The following is a 19,475-nucleotide window of genomic DNA, read 5'->3' as shown; positions in this document are numbered from 1 at the left end:
GGGGCATTGAGTATAAGAATTGGCAAGTCATGTTGCAGCTATATAGAACTTTAGTTAGGCCACACTTGGAGTAAAGTGTTCAATTCTGGTCGCCACACGACCAGAAGGATGTGGAGGCTTTAAAGAGGGTGCAGAAGAGATTTACCAGGATGTTGCCTGGTATGGAGGGCATTAGCTATGAGGAGCGGTTGAATAAACTCGGTTTGTTCTCACTGGAACGACGGAGGTTGAGGGGCGACCTGATAGAGGTCTACAAAATTATGAGGGGCTTAGACAGAGTGGCTGGCAGAGGCTTTTTCCGAGAGTAGAGAGGTCAATTACTAGGGGGCAGAGGTTTAAGGTGCGAGGGGCTAGGTTTAGAGGAGATGTACACAGCAAGTCTTTTTTACACAGAGGGTAGTGGGTGCCTGGAACTCGCTGCCGGAGGAGGTGGTGGAAGCAGGGACGATAGTGACATTTAAGGGGCATCTTGGCAAATACATGAATAGGATCGGAATAGAGGGATACAGACCCAGGAAGTGTAGAAGATTTTAGTTTAGACAGGCAGCATGGTCGGCATAGGCTTGAAGGGCCGAAGGGCCTGTTCCTGTACTATACTTTTCTTTGTTCTTTTAATTGACCACTTGGCCATAATCTCCTGGGAGCCCACATCTCTACAGCACATCTAATGCAATTGTCTTTGAAGGGTTACAGTATTGCAGGCATGACTCGGTTGATAATGCTTTCTTCAACACATTGAACACATGACAGTGGTTGTCTGCTGTCGGAGTGGCATGTCTTTCTTCAGCATTTCCTGCGGGTTCAATCTCCAATAGCCTTGTACCAATCTAATGAGTGTTCCAGTGCTTTGATTGTTGTTTTCTGACCGAGTCAGCTCAAGAAGAAGATGCCTTCTCCCCAAAACCTAGTCGGAATGCAGCAAAGAAGGTGAATAGAACCAGACACCTTTCAAGGTCATCTTTATCCTGCGGTTTCAGCATCAACTGGATATCTTCAATCTTCCCAACATCACCTGAAATAGAGTAATGGAACTAAAAAGAAATAATGTAATCTATCTTCATGGAACTCTGCTGTTGGAGACCAAACCTTTGCAACTCAGCAGTCTCCATTAACAAGTGTAGGTTCCTATCATACTCTTCCTCCATACATCCTACTACACACAGTCATATACACACAGTCATGCACTAATTTCTTTGTACTGTTGAAACAGATCCTGGCTGACCAACAGCCCAAATGGTAAAAGGAGATAATGTATGAATGGAATTCAAAAAGTTGTTAGTTCTTGGGACTCTCTTGACAGACAAAGATCCATTTTTAAAATTTAATTTGTTGAAATGTTTTGTGCCGAACATCAGATTTAGCTCCAAATTGGACCACACTTTTGAACTGAGGTAGTGAATAAACTGCACCAGTCCATGTGATGTTGCAACTGTCGACTAGTGCTTGGCTTTTCCATTCCTTCAAGTTCCAACCACAATTTCTCTTGAACATGCACGCTGCATTTTTGAGGCAAGTCGATTGAAGTAGAAGACTGCATCCCAAAGTAATTTCCAACGGTGTCAAACTGGTAGGGATATGACTTCCGGTGACAGGGATGTGCTGAGCGGATGCACGAATGGTGGCTCTTCTCATGGAAACTTGAAATTAGGCTTTTAGTCCAAACATCGACCTCTATATTAAGGGGAAAAATTCCCCACCCTCCTCCACCACCACCACCACCTCAATGAAAGAGGCATGCCAGACAACAACCTGAGGAGCTTAAAAGGCGGCAGGGGCAGTAAAAGTCTGTAGAGCAAGATAGAGGTGAACACATGGAGTGACGAGGATCCGGCCCCACCCAAACAGGTTGGGCCGCCAGAAGATATGCCGGGCTACCACCCAATAAATGAATGGAGGGACATCCTAACAAAGGAGCTCCAAGCACTCAAAGATGCCATTAAACTCAAAATGGCAAGGGTGTAAGTGATGGTAGAGGCAGTGCTAGTCCCCGTTCAAGCAGTGCTGGAAACAACAGAGCGAAGTCTAGAGACTCAGGAGGCGATGATCACCTCACTGGAGACGGAGATGGCAAGGTTGGTGGCGATTCAAGGGACACTATGCATGGACCAAGAGAATCGATTGCGCCATCAAAACCTTTGTATTGTGGGCCTACCGGAAGGTACCGAGGACAGGAGCCCTACAGAGTGCATGGCTGTACATCGTGCAACAAAGATGGCTGCTACATCACGTGGCACTGCATCACTTCCTGTGATGACATTTTTATTTTCATCATATATTTGAATAAATATATTTTACATATTAACAAGCACAGTATCAAAATAGCCTCCTGGGGGTATGCAGGAAATTTTCAAGAGGTAATTTCAAGAATAAAATCTTTCTTAAAAAATCCTCCTTTGCAAGCAGGCTCAACAAAGTATGAGATTAATCACAAGCGATGTCAATGGTGCAATTTATTGCCAAGAATGAAATCAAGTTTATACATACATGCATACTTTATTTTAAAAACTCAGCCTTTTGGCTAAAATCAAGTGTTAGATCAAGCCCCAGATGAGGTGCAATGCCTTTTCGTGTCAGCTTGGATCTGGTCTCTTGTGGAGACAATGAATTAGATTAAATTTAAATATGAATCAGTTTTTGGAACAAGCGATGAGATGGATTAAGGGCTTGCTCTATCCACACTTTGCATTGGCTTTGTAAAGAACAGAATAAATATTTTAAATATATATATAAACTCAAGTGTAAGGTTGAACCTTTTATGGTACCACTGCCTCCTCTCTCCCCAGATCCATTACAGACAGTTGGCTGGCAATGCAAAATGCTCTCCTTTCACCATGTTTAATTATTTTAAGCATGAAGTTTGATGTCCAATTTATGAAGTAAAATTTGTTGCTGTCTTATTTTTCACTCACTTCACCTTTCCCTCTGCTTGGGTAACTGTTAGTCGAGTATGATATTTGCAGCTGATCAAACTGCATGCGGTCACCAGGAGCTGTCAGTCCATGTTATCACTCATACAAAATTCAGGTGACTATGAAAGTTAACATATTTTGGAGAGCGAGCAAAGGGCCTAGAAGCGCATCATATATGGTGATCAATCTGATTTTCTGTTATGGATCTTGCTGTGTGCATATTTATTACTGTTTTTAACCACGTGACAGGAGTTACACTGTTGCCTTTCAGAGACCTGTGCAAATGTTATAACCAAGGGACTTTCACACCCCACATCAGAGTCCTACAGTGCAGGAGGTTATTTGGCACATCGGGTCTACACCGACCCTTTGAAAGAGCACCCTTCCAGGCTCACTTCCCCCATCCTTAAGCCCTTATACCCTTAACCCTACCTAACCTGCACATCATTGGATACCAAGGGGCAATTTAGCTTGGCCAATCTACCTAACCTGCACATCTTTGGATTGTGGGAGAAAACCGAAGCACCCGGAGGAAACCCACGCAGTCACTGGGAGAACGTGCAAACTCCACGCAGTCACCCAAGGCCGGAATCGAGCCCGGATCCCTGGCGCTGGAGGCATTAGTGCTAATTACTGGGCTACCCATTGGCCATTCTACAAAAAACAAATCTGTGATTCATTGTCCTCCTGTAACTCCTACCACTTGTTGACAGCCATTAAAAGCCGTGTCTGGACGCATGCCAATTTAATGACCAAACAATCATACAGCAGTTCTTTACAAACTATCAGTAGCAGCCAACACTTAGGGACATTCATCCTTTCTATTCCAAGGCACTTTATGCATCAATATCCAACCCTGATATTATATGTACCAAGGTTTACAGCTTTCAAGAACTAACTTCAATCCATAATAAATACGATTGAATACCTATTTTCATTTTAATATTCCCCTCTGCAAACATATCAGGTAAATACACTCCATTGGAAGGTTGGTCAATTTTCTAAATTCCTGGATTCAGACCGTAAGATATGCTCTTCAAAGAGTCTGTCACCCTCCCCATCAATTTGATAATGTCCATTCTTCAAAATAAGGAATGTGATCCAGCAGTAACAGGAATGCTGGCTGGACATGTTCCACATATAATCAAACATGTTTGCATCACGCTTGGTTAACCCTTATCATTTCATCATTGGACTACTGGCAAAACAAAAGAAATAATGAATTACTTAATGGTAGCTGCCTCTAAAAAATTCATAATCAAGCGGCCCTCATTTTTATAACATTCAACAGGGCATATTTTCTTGCCCTCTCCTTTAATGCAGCTGGATCAATTAACTATCGTGTTCTTCGCTGAAGCATGTCCAATATGAAAACCATACCAAGCAGAAGTGTATCTGACATCCTGCATTAATCTTATTTCTTTCTCTTAAATTCTCCACGGGCTAGGAGCTTTTAGAATCAAAGTCAAACTGTGGGAAAGTCGAAAATAACTTTTTATAACTATTTTTGCCACAGAACAGAAATCTGTTAATCTAAAATTCTGCTAACAATGCTGCAAGAGACTGAACAGAAAGCAGTGATAAATGTTGCAATGAAGAACAAGATAGAATGTAACATGATGTTTGCACTTCAACTTAAATAACGATATGAAGATCAGCAAACTATCCTGCAAGCTCTGATTTGTCATTAGGGCACCAGTTTTCCTGAGATTGCCACCAATTGACATTGTCCAGTGCTTTGTTCAAAACACACTCTCTTTCTTTAGGTCCAGATGCATCTTCCAATGTTTGCCTCACTAGGCTTTGTAGAAAGACACCCGATTTTACCCATCAAAACTCTGCACCGTTTGCAATAATTTGAACATCTTGTATTGTGAGTACTTGTGACTAAATGTAACAAAACAGAAGATAATCAAGAATTGAAAGTAGCCAATCTGTTAAACTTATAACCAAGAATAAAGTTTTGAACTTCTCTCCAGTCCCACAGGCTTCCCTCAAGAAAGTACTTCTCTCAATGTCTGTTCTTTAACGCTTTCCAAAGCAAAGATATAGAGCTTATTTTTGAACATAGGTGAACAGCAGTTAACAGAAGAATTACATATCAAGATAAATGCCCAAAGCTTCTGGAAATACATGGAAAGCTGGAGCATGCACAGGAAAGGAGTAGCATTTCCCAAATTTCACGATGGAATTACTTCTTTTTTTAATAAATTTAGAGTGCCCAATTCATTTTTTCCAATTAAGGGCCAATTTAGCGTGCCAATCCACCCATCCTACACATCTTTGGGTTGTGGGGGCGAAACCCACGGAAACACGGGGAGAATGTGCAAACTCCATAGACAGTGACCCAGAGCCGGGATCGAACCTGGGACCTCGGCGCCGTGAAAAGGCAGAGCTAACCACGACCCCACCGTGCTGCCCACGATGGGATTACTTTTGACCATTCATCCGGCAGTAGAAAATCTGAGAAATTCAAAAATGGAGGCAAGGGAATCCAATGCTGCTGAACTACAATACCAAAATTAATAAAATGGCAGACTTCATTACAATTGCTCAATTTTCACAAAAGTAGCAACGTTCAGTCACCTGTTTCGATGAGGAGTTTGGTTTCTCTCTCTGCCTGCATATTAGGCCCTTCAGTTGGCAGTTTAGCAATCCAGAGCATAGCTTCCAATGTATGGTTACCTATATTTCTACTGAAATCTCTAATTCTACTTGCAATCAAACTTCTTTAGTTCAAAACAACAGTTAACATGTTACCTGGAATTAAGGGTAAGGAGTGATTTCATGATATTCAGTGAACAGATAGGATGCATAGAAATACATTTCCAATAGTTGCAGAATCTAGGATTAAAGGGCATAAATTAAAAATTAGAGCCAGACTTTTCAGAAATAAGATTACGAAACACTTCTACGTGCAAAGGTGGTTGAAGTTTTAACTCTACCACAAATGGCAGCTATGTTAGCTCAAATATTAATTTTAAAACAGAGATTGATAGATTGTTGTAAATCAGATATTAAAGGATGGGTCACAGCTCCCCGTGCCGACGTGGGTCTCACCCCAACAACCCAAAGATGTGCAGGGTAGGTGGATTGGCCAAGTGAAAATTTCTCCTTAATTGGAATAATTAATAAAAGGATAGGTCACAGATCATCCATAATCCCATTTAATTGTGGTATATCTGGATTTCCAGAAAGGTTTTGACAAGGTGCCGCACAAAGGTTTGCTGCATAAGATAAAGATGCATGGTGCTGAGGGTAAAGTAATTCATGGATAGAGAATTGGTTAATTAATAGAAAGCAAAAAGTGGGGATTAATGGGTGTTTCTCTGGTTGGCAATCAGTAGCTAGTGGTGTTCCTCAGGGATCAGTGTTGTGCCTACAATTGTTCACAATTTACATAGATGATTTGAGTTGAGGACCAAGTGCAATGTGTCCAAGTTTGCTGACACTAAGATGAGTAGTAAAGCAAAAAGTGCAGAGGATACCGGAAGTCTGTAGAGGGATTTGGATAGTTTATGTGAACAGGCTAGGGTCTGGCAGATGGAATACAATGATGACAAATGTGAGGTTATCCATTTTGGTAGGAATAACAGCAAAAGGGATTTTTATTTAAATGATAAAATATTAAAACATGTTACTGTGCAGAGGGACCTGGGTGCCTTAGTGCATGAGTCGCAAAAAGTTGGTTTACAGGTGCAACAGGTGATTAAGAAGGCAAATGGAGTTTTGTCCTTCACTGCTAGAAGGATGGAACATAAGACTAGGGAGGTTATGCTGCAATTGTATAAGGTGTTAGTGAGGCCACACCTGCAGTATTGTGTTCAGTTTTGGTCTCCTTACCTGAAAGGACGTACGGCGCTGGAGGGTGTGCAGAACAGATTCACTAGGTTAATCCCAGAGTTGAGGGGGTTGGATTACGAGGAGAGGTTAGTAGACTGAGACTGTACTTGTTGGAATTTTGAAGGATGCAGGGGGATCTCATAGAAATATATAAAATTATGAAGGGAATAGATAGGATAGATGCAGGCAGATTATTTTCACTGAGGGGTGAAAGCAGAACTGGGGGCACAGCCTCAAAATAAGGGGCAGTAGATTTAGGACTGAGCTTAGGAGAAACTTCTTTACCCAAAGGGTTAGGAATCTATGGAATTCCCTGCCTAGTGAAGCAGTTGAGGCTCCTTCATTAAATGTTTTCACGGTAAAGATAGATAGATTTTTGAAGAATAAAGGAATAAAGGGTTATGGTGTTCGGGTGGAAAAGTGGAGCTGAGTCCACAAAAGATCAGCCATGATCTCATTGAATGGCGGAGCAGGCTCGAAGGGCCACATGGCCTCCTCCTGCTCCGAGTTCTGATGTTCTTATGTTCTAATTGTGGAGTAGACTCCAGAGACTACATGGCCTACTCCTGTTCCTATGTTGTGCAATTGAAGTGGTGAATATAATTGAAGATGTCTCAAGGCAAACTATTCTCCTTACTGGAAACTAGCTACTGAATAACATGAAAATTTCACAACTTATCGGGTCATTTCAAAAGACATCAGACGTTCCAGATTCTTTTCGAACAAGATCATTTATTGAACAAGTTTGTTCACAACTCAATGTATTTACAAAAGCATGCAGTATTGTTGAGATACTGTACAGTTCAAATATGTTTTTATAGATGGGCAACCAATTTGCAAGAAGTTAATTAAACAAACTAAAAAAAGACTTGTATTTGCACAGAACCATTAATGACAACAGGACATTCCAAGTGCTCTACAGCCCCAATAAAGCAATTTTTGAAATGTCAGAATCATTTACTGTAAAAGATATTGTTGCCAATTTTCATAAAGCAGGCTCCGACAAGCAACAATGTGATGGTTGGATAATGCGTTGTTGTGATGCTCGTTAAGGGATGAACGTGGGCACGAATACTGGGGTAACTCCCCTGCTCTTTAGGAATTAAGAGAAATGGCGCACAGTGGCGCAGCAGAAGTGTGCTGGGCCCAAAACCAAGAGGTCGATTGATCGAAACCATCCTAGGCTGTTTACATTTATGGGCAGCATGGTAGCACAGTGCTAACACTGTTGCTTCACAGGGCCAGGGTTCAATTTCCGGCTTTGGTCACTGACTGTGCAGAGTTTGCACTGTCTCCCCGTGTCTGCGTGGGTTTCCTCTGGATGCTGCAGTTTCCTTCCACATGTCCCAAAAGAATGCTTGTTAGGTGAATTGGACATTCTGAATTGTCCCTCAGTGTACCTGACCAGGCGCCAAAGTGTGGCAACCAGGGGATTTTCACAGTCACTTCATTGCAGTGTTAATGTAAGCCTACTTGTGACACCACTAAAGATTATAAATAGGTCATTTGGCTTCTTCAGCCTGCTCCACCCTTCAATAAATCATGGTGATCAGACTTTGACCTCAACTCCACTTTCTTGGATGCCCCCAATTTACCTTCAAACCCTTGCCAATCAAAACTCTGTCTAACTAAACCTTGAATATATTGAATAGCCCAACCTCCACACTCGCTGGGGAAGGGAATTCCAAACACTTAACTCCCAAGAGAGGAAATTCCTTGTCTGTCTTAAATGGGAGACTCTTTCCTTTGAAACTGTGTTAGATAGATAGAGAAACACAGCACAGAACAGGCCCTTCGGCACACGATGTTGCGCCGAACTTTTGTCCTAGGTTAATCATAGAATTTTGGACAATTTTTCATGGCCAATCCACCCAACCTGCACATCTTTGGACTGTGGGAGGAAACCGGAGTACCCGGAGGAAACCCACGCAGTCACGGGGAGGATGTGCAGACTCCACACAGACAGTGACCCAAGTCGAAATCGAACTTGGGACCCTGGAGCTGTGAAGCAATTGTGCTATCCACAATGCTACCGTGCTCCGATAGTTCTAGATTCACCAGGAGAGGAAATAACCTCTCAGCATATAACCTGCCAAATATTGGGATCTTTAACATCCACTTCAAGCACAGATGGGGCTTTTGCTCAATGTTTCCTCTAAAGAGCACCACCAACAATGCAGGACACCCTCAGTACTGAAATAGAATGTCAGCTTTGATATTTATGCTCAAATCCACAGGGGTGAGAGTGCTACCAGCTGAGCAACGGTTGACAGACAACTTGTCAGACAAGCCACTTTGAATTCTTCGCTTTAGATCTAAATATGCAATTTTAAACTCGAATGAAAACAAAATACAGCCTTTTTAATAAATTATCTACATGTAATTTAACCCTCGTGCCACAGGAAGACAATATGTGAAATGAAAAAATGAAAATCGCTTATTGTCACGAGTAGGCTTCAATGAAGTTACTGTGAAAAGCCCCTAGTCAATGTACTGTCAATACTGGGAATGTGTGGCATTCAACTGTCCTTTGTCCATGTTTTTTCCCCTTATTCATTCATGGAATGTGGGATAAGCTAGCATTTATTGCCGAAACCTAATCATACCATGATCTTGAATAAAATTAACTATTCTGCTCAGCCATTTCTCCCCAGGGCAATTACAAGTTAGTCATATTTCTGTGGGTCTGAAATTACATATAGAGAAATACAGATAGAGAAATACAGCACAGAACAGGCCCTTCGGCCCACGATGTTGCGCCGAACTTTTGTCCTAGGTTAATCATAGAATTTTGGACAATTTTTCATGGCCAATCCACCCAACCTGCACATCTTTGGACTGTGGGAGGAAACCGGAGTACCCGGAGGAAACCCACGCAGTCATGGGCAAGACCTGTAGCTATTTCCCTATCGGTAATGAGTGGACCAAATGGGTTTTTCAAGCGTTCAGGTATTTCCATCACCATTACTCAACTACCATAAATTTGTTAAATTATTTGAATTTAAAATCCCCCAGCTGCCATGGTTGAATTTGAACTCACATTGCTGGATCTTAGTTCAGGACTTCTGATATCTAGTCCAAGACAGCTGAATAACTGATACTCTTTACAACATATAAACACAAATCTACAAAGATGACTGCAGGGGATGGTAATGAGAACCACATCTGGGCAATCCGGGTTTGGCAAATTCAACCCACAATAGGTGTTGTACAGATTCGCCCGACATGTGGTTCAAAGGTGTTTGACAGAACTGTTTTTCCTGATCAAAAGTAACCACCTTGATTCTGTAGCATAGATAACAGTGGCTGCTCCCTGGAAGCCATGAAATGGCACTGGTTTCATTTTTTTTTTTTTTAAAAAGAGAAACATGGGCAGAGGCTTTAAAATCTAAAGATAACATTATTTTTTGTCACATGCAAACCTTGAAAACTCCGAGCAACCGTGAACATTTTTTTGCAGTTTGATTACGTGCACAACTCTCTTCATTATTCCTTGTAAAATAATTCTGGAGAGCCTCACAGTATATATCCTCATCATCTGTATTTGGATCTTGTTCCCCCTACTCTACACATACTGCTGGCATGCAACATCACGCAAGTGCAAAACATGGCATTTGAATTGGTTAGCAAGCTGGCAGCATCATTTATAAAGTTCACACAATTACTTGTTGCACCAGCACCTGTCACGATCCTCAGAACACAGAAAAGGTTAAAACAAAGATCAGTCTGCCAATCAAGCTGGTGCCTTTAGTTGTCCAACATATCCAATTGAGTATCCAACTATATTCTTTCTTCCTTGAATGTCTAATTCTGTTAGCTTACCTTGTAGATTTCAAATGCTTAAAAGCAGGCTTTGAGTAAAGATGTTTTTCTCCTCACAATTCGCTTTGAAATATACTTTCCACTATTTTTATGAAGTTTTACATTTTACTGGATTTTTGTAATATATATTTACTATATGTTACAATGATATAGATAGACCAGTTATACTACTGAAATTACAAATAATTATACTATTGAAATTACATCATATGGGGAGCCATTACCTTCTAAAGAGAAAGTGGGATACTAATGGAAGAACAATTACAAAAAATGAAACTCCTTTCTTAATGCTTTTGATATATTAAGTGAACTACAATGGTTACTGATTCTAATGTACTTCAGAATACCAATACAACCATTACAATCAGTGTGTATATACCCACAAGCTGAGACAAAGGAAATTGGGTCGAATTTAGTAAGGTTCACTAAATAATCTTGAAAACTGTATATTACATCCACATTTTGCTGTAGTAATTTAAGTACATTTATTTTCTTTAGCAAGGAAACTGTCAGGATTAGGATGAAATAAAGATGGTTGCTGATATACAGTCTTTATCACACTATAATTGGAAATTCAAAGTTTGCGATTTCAATAACAAAGTTCTCCTAGTTTCAACATTCCAAATTAGACGTATTGCCACTTGAGGCCCTTGATGACTCATGCAAACTTTGAAGTCCATAAATTTCCAAACATACCTACTGCAACACAGAAACTATGCGAGACCTGGGTGTGACCTATCAGAAACTTCCAGGATGTTCAACCCAAGCATGCCTTACACTGGAAACAAAATGATTGGAAACTACAATCTCTGAATAATGCAAAGAAACCCTCAAGAAACAAGAATAATGGTGTTGTCACTGGACTAGTAATCCAGAGGCCCAGGCTAATGCTCTGGAGACATAGGTGGAATTTGAATTCAATTAATTAATCTGGTTATATATTACTAATCTTAGTAATGGTGACCAGGAAACCATGAAACTATCAATTTCTGTCTTTACCTGGTTTGGCCTACTCATGACTCCAGGCGCACAACAATGAGGTTTATTTGTAACTGCCCTTTTAAAAGTTCAGTTCAACAGCAATTGGGGAAGAACATCAAATGCACACTTTGCCAGTGATGCCCAAGTTCCAAGAAAGAAAAAGGTTCTTGCTGCTCAATCCAAAACAGAGACCACACTGTTTCCTAATGCTATGTTAAAATGTCTTAATTATTGTACACATAATCACAAATCTATCAGTACAGACTGCAATAATGTTTCAGTGACATCACAACCAGACTGCAGACAATATTTCAAATATCGCTTTACAAATGTCCTCTTCCTTTCAAAACAAACGTAAATTTTTGGCTTTTTTTTTGGCTAATCTATCCTCCCCAATTACCATCTTAATTGTAGCTTCCCTTTCCTCTCCAAGATCCTTCAATATTATAGTTTGCCAATTCCACACCTATCTTTTCGCATAATTCGTCACCTAAATGGCATCCTTCTGCACCGTGACAATTGAGAGATTCTGGAAATCAGAATTCATCTTTGTCTCATCAAAGCACAAAACTGCCCAAATCAGTTCACAATATCCTCTGAAATAATGAGAAAATAAATAGGAGGAGAGGGAGGAAGCAGATAAGGACGGGAAAAGAGAGAGAGGAGAAAAAGTTGAACTTTTTGCCGCAGAATGTTGTGGAGGCGAAATCACTGAGTGTCTTTAAGACAGAGATAGATAGGTTGTTGATTAATATGGAGTTCAGAGGTTACGGGGAAAAGACAGGCGAATGGAGATGAAAAAAATATCAGCCATGATTGAATGGTGGAGGATACTCAATAGGCTGAGTGGCCTAATTCTGCTCCCATGTCTTATGGTCTTATGGAGGTAAAGAGAAGGATTCGAGGTAAGGAACAGAGGGGGGTCAGGTAGCCACAAGATGCTTTGGTGTTCAGTGAACAAACTGTTTAAACAGGAAAGCCTGTCTGCATGTGTTCAAGAGGAAGGTGTGAATAAGAAATAGGAGCAGGCGTAGGCCAGTAAGCCTCCTCCAGTATTCAATGAGATCATGGCTGAACTTCCACACTATTATCCTGCACTATCCCCATATCTATCAATGTTAATACATAGAAGTCTATCGATCTCGGTCTTGAAAATACTCAACAACTTGAGTCTCCAAAGCCTTGAGGCAGAGAATTCCAAAATGGTGTTCAATGTGCTGATTAAGAGGAATTCATTACACCTGGGGACATTGAACATGCAATTCAATGGAGAAGTAGCGTTACCGTAAATTGTGACGTTTAAGTCGACCTTTGAAGTTTCAAAAAAATCTTTCCAAAACAGGGGTTAATTTATAAGTGGAGCATAAAATATGAGCTGCTGTTGGCATAGGTGGTTGCCATTTCAAAACATGAAAAATGTTCTGTTCATCCATCACTATGTGTGGTCTTTTCTGTGTAGGCATATCTTAAAAACTCTCACAGATCTTTTTGGCAACATGGCCCATTCACCGGCTTGATCCCACAAGTCATCTTTTAAGTTGTGTATAACCCAAAATATGTACTTTGAGCTGAAAAATTGAGGCCAACTCCTAATATGAGTAATGCATTGAACATTTATTCGTTGAAAAAGTTGGGGGGGATGGGGATCGAGTTGACAGCAAGTTTAAGTCTCAGCATGAATTTGACATCCAAAATTGGGGGTTGTCTTATACACCATGATCCAGGGTATATTTGGAGATAATAAATTGGGATGTTTGCCATTTCCTCAGAAATTCCAATCTTAGTCTGTGAATGGCTCTCCAAAAACAGATGGTGCATTTCTCAGAAGGATACACAGATTTATGGTAATTGTCCACAGGATTGTGAAGATTAATGTTATATACTTTTTTCGCCTGTGCAGATACTGCTCCGGCAACAAGTCATCAACTTCTGACCCACTATCATCCCATCTGATTAGTTGCAGTCTGCCTCTTCCAATTTTCTCCCGTGCCCCAAGGAGGGAACTAAGTGCACTCTGCAGAAAAAGAAAATCACAGTAGTTTCAATGCCTTCAAATCCTTGTCAGATGAGGCTACAACACCGTGAAAGGATGCACCAAAATTGCAATAAAATATAAATTTTATCATCATATCTTCTCATACAGACATATTCAAGGGGAGACAGTGGCGTAATAGTTACATAACTCGACCAGAAACCCAGAAGACCAGTCTAATGCTCTGAAGACCCGAGTTCAAATCCCACCACAGCAGCTGGAGGAATTTTAAAGTCAATCATAAAATATGGAAATGAAAAGGTTGACCCAGTAACAGTGACTGTGAAACCATTGTTAATTGTCATAAAAATCAATCCGATTCACTAGCGTCTTTCAGGGAAGGAAATCTGCCATCCTTACCTGGTCTAGCCACCACATGGCCCGAGACACACAGCAATGTTATTGACTCTTAACTACCCTCTGAAATGGCTTCGCAAGCCACTCTGTTCAAGAGCAATTAGGGAATGGTTAACAAATGCTGGCCCAGCCAGCAATGCCCACATCCTTTGGAAGAATAAAATAAAGCTTTGAATCTCAAAATAGCTATTATTTGCAAACAGTGCAGACACAATGCAGCACATTTCCCCCTCAGTGTCAGGCATGAATGCTGCCTATGCTATTCCAAAACACTGAAAAAATAAAGTGTATTGCTTATTCTGGCACTGTTGAGATGCATGCTGGTTGGTATCATTCATATCTTCATGAATGGTAGTTTCAGAAAGGGCGTCCAACAACTAACTGGTTAACCTGACAGAAATCAAGCAGCATGGAGAAACAGAAGGGAAATTTGCTTCTGAGCACACACTTAAAGTAAATGGGCTCTCTGATTCCAAAGAACGTGACGTGCTGACTCTTAAAACTCTGCTTTTAAGCAGACAGTATCAGACTTATTTAGCATGGGTGTTAAAATATTCTGAAATTCAAAATCTATCTCATGACCTTGGTAACAAGGCAACACTTACAGTAAAATGAACCATAACACTTAAAAATCACACGCTGGATCTGTCACAGAGGCTTGCGGACATGATTTACTAGTACTGCATCATTGGACTAAACGGCTCAATGAGTACTTATTAGAAGTCAAACCTCAGGCTAGAATCCAGGATAGAATCAGCATATATTCAGCAAGAGGAGATCCAAGACATTTACTGTCCTCCCACTCCCGATTCAAGTTAAAATTCTGAACAAAGCTCAAGTGAAAAACTGTCATTCACAGGGTTTCCAAACATTGCCATGTTGAAAAGAAATAAATTACCCCTGAATGACTAGATCATTGGTGCATTTCAAATAACCATGGAATGACCTATCCTTAAAACGACAACATCAAGCAGTGCATTGGTGTTTCCACTGTGGGGGAGGAAGAACAAATATTCTGAATATTTTTACCAGCTGAGACACCAGTAAATGTTGGTTCAAAAAGACTGCAACGTCCTTGGACATGAATCAAAGAAAGTCAACATGCAATCGCAGCAAGCAATCAGTAAGGCAAATACTTAGGTTAGCCTTTATTGCAAGGGGGGATTTACCGTCCAAGAATAATTGAAGTCATGCTGCAATTTAATATGTTTTTGGTGAGACCACACCTAGAGCAGTGTGGATGGTTTTGGCCTCCTTACCTGTGGATTTCCTGCCTTCCAGGTTTTTTTTTGGTGAAGTTGATTGATTCTTGGGATGAGAAGGGAGATGGCCTTTGATGGAGATTGAGTAGAGTGAGCCTACATCCCTGGAGTTTAGAAGGATAAGAGGTGATCTCATTGAAACACAAAAAACCTTGGAGGGCTTGACAGGGTAGATGCCAAGAGATTTTTCCCTTGGCTGGAGAGTCCAGAACTGGAGGCCATCATCTCAGGCTAAGGGTCAGCCATTTCGGAACGATAGGATGCTTGGAAGTACAGAGGAGCAGAGGGCCTTGAGGTGCGTGTCCATGGGTTCCTGAAGGCAGCAGGCAGGTAAATAAGGTGGTTGAGAAGGTATATGGGATACTTGCCTTTTTTAGCCAAGGCATAGAATACAAGCGCAGGTAGTATTTGGTGGAGCTGTATTAAAAGCTGGTTAGGCCACAGCGAGAATATTGTGTGCAGTTCTGGTCATCATACTACAGGAAGAGTGTGATTGTATTAGAAAGAGTGCAGGGGATGTTGAGGGGGATCTGATTGAGGTGTACAAAATTATGAAGGACATAGAAATGGTAGATAGGAAGTACATTTTCTCCTTAGTGGGGGATGTCAATAACCAAGGGGCATAGATTTAAGGTAAGGGGCAGGAGATTAGAAATGACTTGAGGAAAAAAAGCTTTCACCCAGAGGGGGGTGAGAATTTAGAACTCACTGCCTTTTGTGGCGGAGGCCAGAACACTCACCATTTAAGCATCACTTAGATGAGCAACTGAAACACTATAGCATACAAGACTACAGACCAAGCGCAGGAAAATGGGATTAGAAAAGATGGGTTCCACTTGGGCGGCATAGACATGATAGACTGAAGGTTCTCTTTTTGTGCTGTTACACCCTATGAGTAGGCTGAGAGGAGGAGAATTATTTTCACTCAGTGTTGTGAAGCTTTAAGATTCCCTATCCCTAGATACTCCGTTGAGGAGCGCATTCAAGGCCGAGATTGATAGCTTTTTGGGCACCAAGTATATTATGGGTATGTGGGGATAAGCCGGGAAAGTTGAATTATTGTCATTCAGTCACAAACTCAATTGGATGGCAGATCAGGTCTGAGGGACTATATCGCCTATATCTGCTCCTATTTCTTTTGTTCCGCTCATAATTCATGATAGAAATTTCCTAATATCAGCAAAGTGCGCAAAAAACACTTCTGTGAAGAATAAGTCATGTCAGTATCGCTCATCAATTACTATTGACAGTAAGAGGATTGGGTTAGGTATGAGAATTTGGGACAAAAGCTGTGTAACCAATAATCTATTGGAGTTTATAAGATGTACGGGCACAAAGCGGTACTTATTTTTAACAATTATTTTAAATATTTTCTAGATAACAATAGTTCCATAATCTGCATTTTTTTCTGACTTTTGCAAAATATTGAAGGAATAAATCACCCCTTTTATCAGCGTACATTATGAACATATATATTCAGTTCTAACTGCTTCCTTCCATCAAAACAGCAAGTAATCATGACTTCTATCATATTCATGCTTTAGCTAACATCGTTGGAACCAAAAAGTAAAAGCAAACGGCAAGAAATAGAGGTGAAATTCTGTCAATTTTACCAAAAAATCATATGTCATCATCAAACATGTTTCAAATTTTTAAATAAAAGGAATTTCACTTCCAAATAGAGCCGAACTACAAAGAAAATCAGAGCAGACAGAGCTGAAGGAGGATCTGATCCAGAGAATTTTCAGAATTGATCTGAAACAGGAAGTTAAAAGTCTACAAGGGAAGTAGCCATCCTTAAACCAAAATGTGAGACAGAGCAGAGTGGAAATACAAGGTAGTACCAAACAACAAGGCTGGTAAAATTGCTAGTTCAGTACTCGAAAGAGTGACAGCTAGAGATTAGCTCGGTGGGAGCAGAGCATGGCTAGCATATGTGAAGCACAGAGTGGGATGGTTCTCCCAACTCAGAGGGGAGCGTGCATTAAAGAGCAGTGAGAGTAGCACAAAGTTCACCAACTGGACCACAGGTGCCAAGGTGGGCACCAGTGAGATCAGCATTGTCCAAGGGAGAGGAGCTGCTGAAAAAAATGTTTTGGTACATGGCTAGCACTGCTACTTCACAGAGCCAGGGACCCCGAGTTCAATTCCGACCTCGGGTGACTGTGTGGAGTTTGAATTTTCTCCCAGTGTTTGCGTAATTTTCCTCTGAGTGCTCCGGTTTTCCCCACCCAGTTAAATGATGAGCAGGTTAGGTGGGGTTAGATGAGGATAGGGCAGGAGATCTAGTCTAGGTCAGGTGCTCTTTCAGTGGATCAGTGCAGAGTCGATGGACCAAATGGCCTCCTTCTGCACTGTAGGAATTATGTGATTCCATAACATGCTGATTAAACTCATGGGGAGAATGTGCAAACTCCACACACAGTTAGCCAAGGCTAGAATTGAATCTGGCACTGTGAGACATCAGTACTAATCAAATGTCGCCGAGACACTGCATATAGATGAGAAATGTCCAAAAATTTCACCAAAAGATACTGAGAACCACTTGGTAAAAACACATCAGCTGTGGCTAAGTCAGTCCTACTCTCACCTTTGAATCACAAGGTTGCGGGTTCAAATCGCACTCCTGTGCAAAAATCAAGGTTAACACTCCACTGCACCCGAATAAGACATTAAACCCTAGTTTAATGCCTGCCGCAGTGGATAAAATCCCATGGCACTATTTCAAAAAGTGGAGCTATCCCCAGTGTCCTGACCAATATCTGTCCCTCAATCAACTTTTAAAAAAAAGATTAGCCAGTCATTGTCACATTATTAACCACCTTCATACACAGTTGGCGATGACAGATATTAGTCTGTAATGCCAATATGACCAAAACAGCAAAAAGAAGCAGCTGATTGCAGGGCAATTTCAGCAACTACTTCCGTCGGCTAAAAAAATATATATTTTTTTTGGGGGGGGGGGGGGGGGGGAGAAGAGGGGAAAGAGAAAAATAAAAAGTGAGAACTAAATAAATTCAGTTACAAGTTAACGCAGTATTTATTCATCAGTGAAATCGAAATGGAAGCATCTTACTCCAGCTCAGAAGTTAAGAAAGAAGTTACTCCGAGTTAAGAAAGGCCAGAATCCGTACACTATGAGCAGAGGAATGAAGGTGCAGTGGGCATTCAAAACACGAGTATTTAACCTGACCAGCATGAGCAGATGTACTGTGCACAGGAGCAAGTGCAACGTCTTTGAAGTGACTCACACAGGAGGGGAAAGCTTGCAATAAGGATGTTTAAAACAGAAAAGTGCTAATTCCTCTGAAAATATACATTCTGAATAAGTGCCGGCACCGGGGCCTATTTCAATTTGGACGCTGCAAAAAGGCCGCGTTTTGAAAGCGGCTTTTCCGTTACAATAAAGGACAAACTCGGCGAAACTTCACAATCTCTCTCTCTCTCTCTCACACACCCCCCGCCCCCCCCCCGCCCGGGCCGGGCCTGCCGAATGCAGAGGTGCTGCCGAGGCCCGGACTCGACAGCAATCCCTGGTACTCACTCTGCTCTTTGCTCGCCTCTCTCCTCTGTCTGTCGCTCCCAGCTCGAGACAGCGCCCTCCACAGTCACACACAAGCTTGTTGCGACCCAGGAAATCACCATTTTTTGACTCTTTTTAAAAAGCCAACTATGGTGGAGTACGTAATGGATAAACTTAAGGTTCCCCCATTCAATAATCAAATAAAATATTCAATCACAGGCAAACATTACCTGCTCCCATGTGCAGTCTGAGAGCCAGCCCACTATGGATAAATGGATTTGTTTATTGTCATGTGTACTGGGGTACAGTAAAAGTATTGTTCTGTGTGCAGCTCAAGACAGATCATTCGGTACATGAAAAGAAAACACATAGCGCAAACATAAAATACACAATGTAAATTAATAGACACAGGCATCAGGTGAAGCATACAGGAGTGTAGTACCAAGCAGTAGAGAAAATGTGTGACGAGATCAGATCAATTCATAAGATCAATGTTCTTCAAACTTATTTTCCGGGGACCCATTTTTACCAACCGGCCGACCTTCGCGACCCACGCCAGCCGACCTGCGCGACCCACCATTTTCTCTTCCCTTGTTTGCTGCTGCCAAAAATGGAGGAAATGGTTTTGGGTCCCTTTGGCCCTCGGACACACTCCTCCAATGGAACCTGGTGGATGAAGGTGATGCCTTCCTGTGTCGGAAAGTATGGAGTCTCCATCTGTCAAAAGTTCTGAATTTTTTTCCTGT

The 19,475-nt window shown here is 41.3% G+C and overlaps 1 protein-coding gene across 3 annotated transcripts in view; it reads right to left on the bottom strand.

Moving 5' to 3' along the window:
* tpk1 (thiamin pyrophosphokinase 1) overlaps window positions 1-18,943 on the bottom strand; it is a 417,730-nt gene extending 398,787 nt beyond the window's left edge. The window contains exons 1-2 of one of the 3 annotated variants that reach the window (XM_038797789.1): window positions 18,751-18,943; window positions 13,439-13,569 (exon numbers count right to left, since the gene is read on the bottom strand). The gene's annotated coding sequence lies outside the window, so the exon portion shown is untranslated. The remainder of the gene's footprint in view (window positions 1-13,438; window positions 13,570-18,750) is intronic. The other 2 variants (XM_038797787.1, XM_038797788.1) reach the window with 2 other exon arrangements.
* Between the last annotated feature and the right edge of the window lie 532 nt (window positions 18,944-19,475).

The sequence above is a fragment of the Scyliorhinus canicula genome, chromosome 5 (assembly GCF_902713615.1).
Source record: "Scyliorhinus canicula chromosome 5, sScyCan1.1, whole genome shotgun sequence".
Taxonomy (NCBI): domain Eukaryota; kingdom Metazoa; phylum Chordata; class Chondrichthyes; order Carcharhiniformes; family Scyliorhinidae; genus Scyliorhinus; species Scyliorhinus canicula.
Note: the sequence above shows the minus strand (reverse complement) of the source record. Positions and strands in the feature narration are given on the sequence as shown.